Below are 10589 nucleotides of genomic sequence, written 5' to 3' on the forward strand. Positions count from 1 at the left end.
ATAATCAAATCCAAACCTAACGTTCGTGACCAAAAAAACATCTGAATCTAACATTAGTGACAAAAAGAAAACAATTTATAATTTACTGATAGGTTTCTAAATACACAATAAGTTGAGTGACGAAAATATCTATTTTCCCTTTTCTTAAATATGTGAAATTTGTTTTCTAACTCTAATATTTTTACTTGGGATTAATTTCCTGGGTTCAATTATGTTTACATGATTTGGCTACATATATATAATATTTAACATATAGTTTTATACATAAATAATTATAAAAAAAGTAAAATTTTTATGAAAACAATATTGATATGATTATATTTATTAGTATTTAATCCGGACCCTTCGAGTTTTTTTTACGTCTGCCACCATATCCTCGGCCTGTTCGTTTTTTAAAATGAAGTCGCCCTGTATAAACCGAACCAAACCAAACATATTCGGTATATCCCGCTTAGAGCAGGGTCTGAGGAGGGTAAGATGTACGCAGACCATGCCCCTATCCTTAAAGTAGAGAGACTGTTTCCGTGAAGACTCCCAGCTTAGTGCACAATAAATAAAACAGTGTGTGATACACAAGATTTACCTAAACAGTTTCGATCGCCGTGAATGCATCTGTGACTGAGTGTTCGATATCAATATCATGATATATCCACATAATTGACGTACATATCTAGTGACAAATTCATCGAGGACCAATGGACCATATACATGTATTTGAGACCTTGACTTTGACTAATGTGATGAACCAAAAATATTTCAACTAGTATGTTTACACCGGCATGTAATAAACACCGAAAAATAGATGGATTTATGTAAACAATTTTGCAATATACTAACCTTCCCAGTGAGCATCTCAAACAGCAAAATACCAACACTCCACCAGTCTGCAGCTTTATCATGACCCTTCCCAAGAATGATTTCAGGTGACATGTACTCCATTGTTCCACACCATGAAAGTCACCCTGTATGTTTTCTACAAACTGTGATTTTTTTTTTTACATTATATTAACATGAAACTACCTTTTATTCATCAAATGTCGGTTATAATTCTATAAGGAAAAGAGCGGGGATTTCTTTGAACAAAATTGAGCATAAGCTATGGTTATTTATCTTTTCTGCCCGTTAAGTTTTTATCAGGAAATGGGAACTTGGACCAAATATTTTGAATTAAACTAATGATCATGAAGATAGAATAATAAATATAGGTTTGAAAATCTGATTTTTTTAAAAAATTAATTTAAAAATATGGTTGGGTCACTCAAAATCAAACAAAAATATCAATAGAGTTGAGTTTATGATTTTTCATCCTTTTTGCCAGCACTAATTGTTTCATACTAAGAAAAAAATCTATTTTTTTCCAAAAAAAATAAAATGTTCAGAACATAACCTAACTCTGATGCCACTTGTTGGAAACGTAATGAGCTTTAAAAAAAAAATATTAATTTAAAGATAAACTCAACCGCACTTATTTGTTTCACTTAGCAGGAATACGACTCTATTTTATATAAAACAGGCTACAACCTTTTTCTCCGGTACAAGACACAGAGCTTCTGCTCTTTTCCTTTCACAAATATTTCACTCGATATATTACAATACTAATAGATGAGCCTTATTTATAGGCTTCAAAAAACACACTAACATCGTCTGTGACATGCACTCTTTTTAATACAAGCTTGCTGGCCTACCTTATTTTCTGGAGCTACTCACATGTTATCATTTCTTTCATACTACTGTCACATAAGAAAACCTGTGTGAATTCTTTTAGCCTGCATGCATGTTCCTAGATATTAACTTTTTCAATGCACCTCTCTTTGAACTTTGATATATAATTTATTACACACGTCTTCTACCCACCATAATTTCAAGCTTACCGGCCACCACCTCTGAGTTTACTTGTACACGTACATATAAGTTCCAGTTGTACTGACCGCCTTATTTTGTGGCATTAAGTTCATGCTTTTATTATAGTTACCGCATACGTGCATATTCTTATGGGAAAGCTTGACGATAGATATGAACGAACTATGCCCACCATATTTTCAGGATGATATATCCGCAGCTGTTTTACTTACTGTCTTGAGAGAGTTTGATTTCTAACACTCCCCCTCAAACTCGACTTACCATCCCGAGCTTATATTTCATTTTCTGAAATACGTCTGGCTTCAGAGACTTAGTGAAAATATCTGCTAGATTTTCTTCCGTCCTGCAGTGCACCAGTTCCACATTTTTATCGTTCACCTATTCTCGAAGAAAATGATATTTAATATTGATGTGCTTGCTTCGACTGTGTGACACCGGATTTTTCGCAAGTGAAATAGCAGATTTATTATCCACGTAAATTTTAACCGGGTCTTCCTTTGCAAGATTTAACTCGCCCAATATATAGTTTAACCAAATAGCTTGACATGCTATTCCTGCTGCTGCAATATATTCTGCCTCACATGTTGAGAGAGCGACTGTCTGTTACTTCTTTGATGACCATGAAAATATCATCGAGCCAATATGAAAAGCATATCCCGATGTGCTTTTCCCGTCATACAAATCTCCACCATAATCACTGTCTGAGTAGCCAACTAATTTTGAATCTTGAGAATGCGTGTAAAACAAACCATTATTAAGTGTACCTTTAATATATCTCAAAATTCTTTTAGCCGCCATGAAATGATCTTGCTTCGGCTTTTCCATGTACCTACTAACCAATCCAATTGCATACATGATATCTGGACGAGTAAAAGTTAGGTACCTCAGACTTCCAACCAAACTTTTGAACAATGTCGGATTTACCGACTCCCTTGTTGAATCAACTGTGAGCTTTATGCTTGCTTCTGCTGGCGTGCTCACTGGCTTGCATTTCTCCATTCTGAACTTCTTCAAAATTTGCTCGGCATATTTTTTCTGAGATGTAAAAATCCCATCTTTTCTTTGCTTCACCTCGACTCCAGGGAAGTATGACATTTGACCAATATCCGTCATCTCAAATTCATTAGCCATAACTTTCTTAAAATCATCAAACATACGGGGATTGTTTCCGGTAAATATCATGTCGTCTACATATAAGCAAACGATCATAATATCTCCTCCTAAATTTGTTTTCGTGTATAGTGCATGCTCATATGGACTTTTCACAAAATCATTTTTCTGGAAGTACTCATCAACCCTTGTGTTCCACGCTCTCAGTGCCTGTTTTAGTCCATACAATGCTTTCTTTAACCGGTAGACTTTATCTTCCTGGCCTTTCTGAACATATCCTGGAGGTTGCTCGATGTAGGCTTCTTCTTCAAGATAACCATTTAGAAATGTCGACTTCACATCCATCGGATAAATCTTCCACTGATTCTGAGCGGCAATTGCTGTAAGAAGTCTGATGGTGTCAACTCTTGCAATTGGAGCAAATACCTCATCATAGTCAATGCCATATTGCTGTTTGTAGCCTTTAGCCACTAGCCTCGCCTTGTATTTCTCCACTTCTCCATCCTGATTCGTCTTGGTCTTGTAGACCCATTTGACACCAATTGCTTTGTGTCCTTCTGGAAGATCTGTGAGCTCCCATGTATCATTTTTCTTTATTGCACCAATTTCCTCATCCATGGCTTTGTTCCATATGCTTTCTTCAGAAGCTTCCTCAAATGTAACTGGATCACATTCAGCCATTAAACAAAATAATGAATAATCAAAGGTTGTTTGTACCGGACTTGTTGCTTCATAAATATTATCCAGACTCCGCATTTTTCTTGGTGCTCCCCCTGAACTTCTGCTTCCACTTGATTTCGATGGTGTTGATGCGGGAGTTTGATGATTCGGACTTTGTGGAGGATTTTAATCATCATCCTCGTCACCTTATGTGTTGGGGTCGTCATTGCCATCATCATCATCATTGAAAAATAACCCAGCAACTTTTCTTTCCTCCTCGCTCCATCTCCAGTAATCTGATTCATCGAACTCAACATCTCGAGAAATGATTAATTTCTTCATCAGGGGATTATAGAGTCTGTACGCCTTGCTCCTTTTTTCATATCCGGTGAAGATGCACTTCTCGCCTTTATCATCCAACTTCTTTCTTTTCTGATCTGGGACATGGGCATATGCAATACACCCAAAAATTCTGAGATGTCCCACTGATGGTTTGCTACCACTCCATGCTTCATTTGGAGTTTTGTTTTTGACGCTTTTTGTTGGACAGCGATTCAACAAATAAACTGCACATAAAACGGCTTCGGCCCAAAAAGTTCTCGGCAAGTGCTTTGCTTTCACCATGCTCCTTGCCATGTCAAGAATAGTGCGATTCTTTCTTTCCGCCACGCCATTTTGTTGAGGAGTATAGGCCGTTGTCAACGGATGATTGATTCCATGTGCTCTGCAAAAACTTCTGAACAGATTAGAAGTATACTCGCCTCCTCTGTCTGATCTGAGTACCTTCAAATAATGACCACTTTGCTTTTCCGCCAGTGCTTTGAACTCCTTGAATTTATCAAGAGCCTCCGACTTTTCTTTGATGATATACACCCAACTTTTCCTGCTAAAATCATCAATAAATGTTAGGTAATATTTATTACCTCCAAGTGATGAGATATCAAATGGACCAGCAATATCTGTGTGAACAATCTCCAATGGCCTCCTGGCTCTCTATGATTTTCCAACGGGAAAACTTTGTCGATGTTGCTTCCCCTTTACACAAGCTTCACACAAATTTTCTGGTTCGTTGATTTCTGGCAAACCGTCCACCATTTTTGCCTTTGACAATAATTTCAGGCCAGAAAATCCAAGATGACCATATCTCAAGTGCCACAACCACGAGTCATTTTTAATGACCGACTTTAAGCACTTTTGCACCTTCGTTTGCATATCAAGCGTAAACAAACGATTCTTTGACATCTCCACATTTGCAATCAATTCTAGAGCTTGATTTCTGATAACAAGGGAATTGTCCTGAATCTGTATATTATCTCCTTTCTCCACAAGTTGGCCAAGACTGATAATATTATTTTTCAATGCAGGATTATAATAAACATCATTTATGTATTTCTTTTCACCTTTCTTTGTCATGATCGTGACAATACCTTTTCCTTTGACAGGAATCTTTGACGAGTCACCAAAAGTAACTTCTCTCCTGATGGTGTCGTCTATCTCCGTGAATAATTCCTTATGACCAGTCATGTGATTGCTGGCTCCCGAGTCAAGATACCATGCATTTTTCTTGCCTCCTTCATCTCCTTTATAAGTGAGAAACATAGCAGAGCCAACATCTTTATCTTCTTTTGCTTCAGCAAAATGACTTCTTTCTTCCACCTTTGGGGCTCTACACTCATAATTGAAATGGCCAAATTTATTAAAATTATAGCACTGATATTGAGACTTGTCACCTCGTTGTTGAAATCCACCTCGTTCTCGGCCTCTGAAATTTTGACCACGACCAGATGGCTGATAGCCTTCAGAATTCTGGCCTCTATTGAAGGACTGCCTTCCTCGTCCTCGTCCGCCACTGTAGGCACCTCTAAAGCCACCTCTGCCACGTGCAGAACTGCTACTGCTACTGCTAGAACTATCACCAATGGACATCTTACTTTGCAACGCCTTTTCCAAATGGCTTGCATCATCATACTGGTTCATTCGCTGCTCGTGGGCTTGAAGAGAACCTACAAGCTCATCGATAGAAATTGTGGACAAGTCTTTTGACTCCTCGATGGATGTCACAACATAATCAAATTTTCTTGTTAATGAACAGAACAATTTTTCCATGACCCGAACGTCATCGAGACTTTCTCCATTTCTTTTCATCTCATTTGTCACCGTTTTCAAACGCGTAACAAATTCACCAATATTTTCGGAACTCTTCATCTTTAAATTTTCGAACTCCCCACGTAGCACCTGGAGCCGCACCATTTTTACTTTCTCGCCACCTTGGAATGATTTCTGCAGAATCTCCCACGCGTCTTTCGCCGTTTTTGCATTTGAAATTTTTTCAAAGGTTGATTCATCAACTCCTTGAATAATTGTATATAACGCCCTTTGGTCTTTTTTCTTGGAATCTTTTAACGCCATTTTTACCTCATTTGAAAGTACAGCTTCAGCCTCTGGCTCGTCATACCCACTTTCGACAATTTCCTAATTATCATATGAATCGAGTAACACCTTCATTTGGATACTCCAGTTGCCGTAATTTGTTGCCGTCAACTTTGGGATTTGTGGTTGCGCCATCATATTTGACATTTTGTTTTTCTCCGAAATAACCTAGCTCTGATGGCACTTGTTGGAAACGTAATGAGCTTTAAAAAAAATATTAATTTAAAGATAAACTCAACCGCACTTATTTGTTTCACTTAGCAGGAATACGACTCTATTTTATATAAAACAGGCTACAGCCTTTTTCTCTAGTACAAGACACAGAGCTTCTGCTCTTTTCCTTTCACAAATATTTCCCTCAATATATTACAATACTAATAGATGAGCCTTATTTATAAGCTTCAAAATACACACTAACATCATCAGTGACATGCACCCTTTTAATACAAGCTTGCTGGCCTACCTTATTTCCTGGAGCTACTCACCTGTTATCATTTCTTTCATACTACTGTCACATAAGAAAACCTGTGTGAATTCTTTTAGCCTGCATGCATGTTCCTAGATATTAACTTTTTCAATGCACCTCTCTTTGAACTTTGATATATAATTTATTACACACGTCTTCTACCCACCATAATTTCAGGCTTTGAACAAAGACCGGCCACCACCTCCGAGTTTAATTACTTGTACACGTACATATAAGTTCTAGTTGTACTGGCCACCTTATTTTGTGGCATTAAGTTCATGCCTTTATTATAGTTACAACATACGTGCATATTCTTGTGTGAAAGCTTGACGATAGATATGAACGAACTATGCCCACCATATTTTTAGGATGATATATCCGCAGCTGTTTTACTTACTGTCTTGAGAGAGTTTGAATTCTAACACATGGCTCTGCAAGCTGTCATCTTTAGAGTATCGACTGTTTTGAAAGAGTATCAAATGATTATGAAATTAATGCTGGTAATAACAACTTTGGAAGTAATTTATAGACTGCTGCTATAGTGCTATGCAGACCACACCAGCCACCTTTGATAGCATGTGGAGTTGTTAGTCGTCGTTAGACCTCTCAATTCGTTCGTATTGTATACTTTCGTGTCGTGTACCTTTTCGTGTCATGTACTCAAAGATCAAACACAAAACCAACCCATTTAGGGTTCGTGTACTTTCATGTCGTTCTCGTGCGTGTTTTGTATCGTTCTCGTGCGAGTTTCGTGTAAAATTGAATATCAATATTAATATAAATAAATATATAAATTAATGTACATATTAGATTTCTAAAAAAAATTTACAAAATTATATATAATATATACATTTAAATCATTTATACTTACAATATTATAAACTATGCATTATGTTAAAAGAAAAATATACATAAATTTATTATAAATATACATATTTACAATGTTTAATCATAAAATTATATTTATTTCGTGTACCTCATATCGTGTCGTGTACCTAAAGGGTAAACACAAAACCGACACTACATCTCAGTCGTGTACTTCGTGTGCGTGTATTTTTCGTGTCGTGTACTAAAAATGAAAACACAAACACTAAATTTTCGTGTCTTATGAAAAATTGCCAGGTCTAATTGTCATGCTTCAAGTTGTATATAATTAAAATTAGTTGAGTTAATTTTGAGTTAGTCATTTAGTTTTATTCTCTCCTTTTTAAGATAGTTACACACACTATAAATGTATTTTTATCTCTTCTTCATTGTAACAGACGCATGAAGTCATGGATGAAAGCAAAAAATAAAAAAATATATGTAGTGCATATGTCAATTTATTGAAGAAATGGGTCTACATAGCTAGATTATAGAAATATTTCAAAATTTTAATATTCTAAATATAAGAACTAATTACGTGTTTGAACCAAATATACTCCCTCCGTCCTTTTTTAGTTGTTACATTTGCAAAAAAAAACATACGTATTAAAAAATTTTAAGTTATAAATTGGTTTAAGGCTTGTCCTTATTTATTGTATTAAATGCCAAGTCATAGTGTATACATTGGTGATAAAGTCAAATGTTGGAACTAACAATTAAGGAGTAAATATGGAAAGATATACGTAAATATGCATGAAACAAGAATGAGACAACTATTTCGGACCAATTTTTTTTTACAAATATGACAACTAAAAAGGAACTGAGGGAGTATTATACATGCAAAAGTATTCTCTCAAAAATAGTTTGTCCATTAGCGTTAGCAACTTACACACCCTACACACATCCTTTAAGGGGAAGTAGAATCTAATACAGAAGTCCATCCTCTTTATAAGTTTTTCAATTAAAAATCATAACAAAGTTTATTATTTCTTCCGGTTAATATTATTTTTTGAACAACTAGAATACTAATAAAGTTGTATCTTCAGTATCTAATATAAAATTATAGAGGGAGGATATAATAAGAACTCTATCTAAAGAATCAATTAACCCGCATTGGCCCTATGTGCTGGGTCATGATCTCTATGTGATCCCGAGTCTAAAGGTCGCACGGGATGGGATCACGATTAAAAGGTCTCGTGTAAACTATGAAGATTGGCCTCACTCGCGAGCCGAAGAGTTATATGAAATATAGTATACATGATGTGCAATGCATGAATGTATAACATAAAATGCAATGATAAAGAACTAGTCTTATTTTGATTATCTCGTGATGAAGAATATGAGGATTACGGGGTCGCTGACTCAGAGGATGAAGTGAGGCTATGAGCTATATATTGTGTGAATACTCTAATGTAAGCTAGTTCAGGAGCGAGAAACACAGAAAGGTTGTCTCCGAGATTGACCAAATGAGTAAATGATTGAAAGTCATTTTCATATTTATAGGCGAAGGAGATAGAAAGGCACTGTGGATGTGCGGTAGACATCAATTTTGCTTCACAACAAATGTCCGACAGCTGTGGACACATTAATGATTAGTGGGGCTTTGCATCGCTGGCCGCTTCACCTACATGGGCTCTCTACTACAAGGCTCATCTACAATCGGATCGCCAGTCATGGCCTCGCTATTTTTGGGTCATTGTGTGTATGCATCTTCTCAACAAGCTTGCTTTGATTCCTCTCCGCATCGCTGATGGCAATCAGGAATTGGAGGGTAGTTGTTATGTCCACAATCGGCATGGGCCTCGACAGGCTCACAATTAGATATAGATCGCTAAGGTGGACGCATCCACCTTAACTAATGAAGGTTACTATCTCTCAAACCCAATACCATAATTTGACCAAGTCCCTTGGCCTCATCTATCTAATGGGCCACTCCATGAATGGGCCTCTCTTACTTAGAAGATTATCAAGGCTCCAAACCTTACCCTTAGGGAAAGAGTTGTTATTGACATGAGAGTGACTCATGGGTCGTCGTTACACCTGAGGTCGCTACAATTGAGATCACAATATCTCAGGGTCGCCAGCTTTGGGGTCACCCCAGGGCTTATTTTCCAACGAGGCTCATGCCTCATCATTTATACTCCAGGGTGGCCCATGGTAAGGGGTCATCAATTTTATACACTAAGTCATTTGTAGGCTCTCTCTAGGGCTACTCCCTTTATTTTGGGTTCCCTCACCCCACCAGATGATGATCAAGGCATGAAGGCTCATGACCAGCCTCAGCTGTGGTTGCATGAGTGTATCTAATGAGGTCTCTACCTTCGTCATAATGAGGTCTCTCCCTCCGCCATATTGAGGCCTCTCCTCGAGGTCTCAACCTCCGATTATTGGATCGCTATCCATTCTCTGTCCCGATCAATGACAATCTATTTAGCCATCTGGGTGTTGATCATGCGAGTTACATGCCTTCTTTGACGGTGGACTACACGGTCAAATGGATCTTGTCGGGTCCTGATGGACCAGAACAAATTCTAGTCCAAGTAGATTATTTGTTCCGAAAGAACTACATGATAGTTTGAACCCTTATAAATAAGATATGTAGGTCTCTCGTGTCACTAACTTGATTCTTGTTGAGAATGCTAGAGAACATTTTTCTCTCGTTTGCTCAAGGATAAAATACAAGAACAATTATAATATCCATCACTTTCCGTCCCGCGTTCTTCGTAACGTTCTTACTACATTCAAACTAGTTCTCGCATTTGTTGTTAACTATTTTCTCCCATTGATGGTAATTATTTAATCCAAAATTTTATATCACATAAACATAAACATCATCTTGCATTCGTATTAATATTAATAAGACTTCTGGATTATCAAAGTCATATACAAATATATTTTATTTTATATAAGAAATCCCGTTTAAGAAAAATGCATCACAATTCAAATAAATTTTGATTTTCCATTATATTTAAGGGGATGTATTCGATTGGTATTTTAATAGATTGTTTTTAATCTATTGATTTTAATTGATTGTATGTGATGTTGATTTTATGCGGATTTTGATTCTTGATTTAAGCACAATGTTTCAAAATCTCATGGGTTTTAGTGGGATTTCAAAAAAATTTAAAACACAACGAGAAATCCCACAAAATTCATCATTTTATGAAATTCAAAAAAATCCATCAGCATATAAACACCA

Source organism: Daucus carota, chromosome 4 (assembly GCF_001625215.2).
Source record: "Daucus carota subsp. sativus chromosome 4, DH1 v3.0, whole genome shotgun sequence".
NCBI lineage: Eukaryota > Viridiplantae > Streptophyta > Magnoliopsida > Apiales > Apiaceae > Daucus > Daucus carota.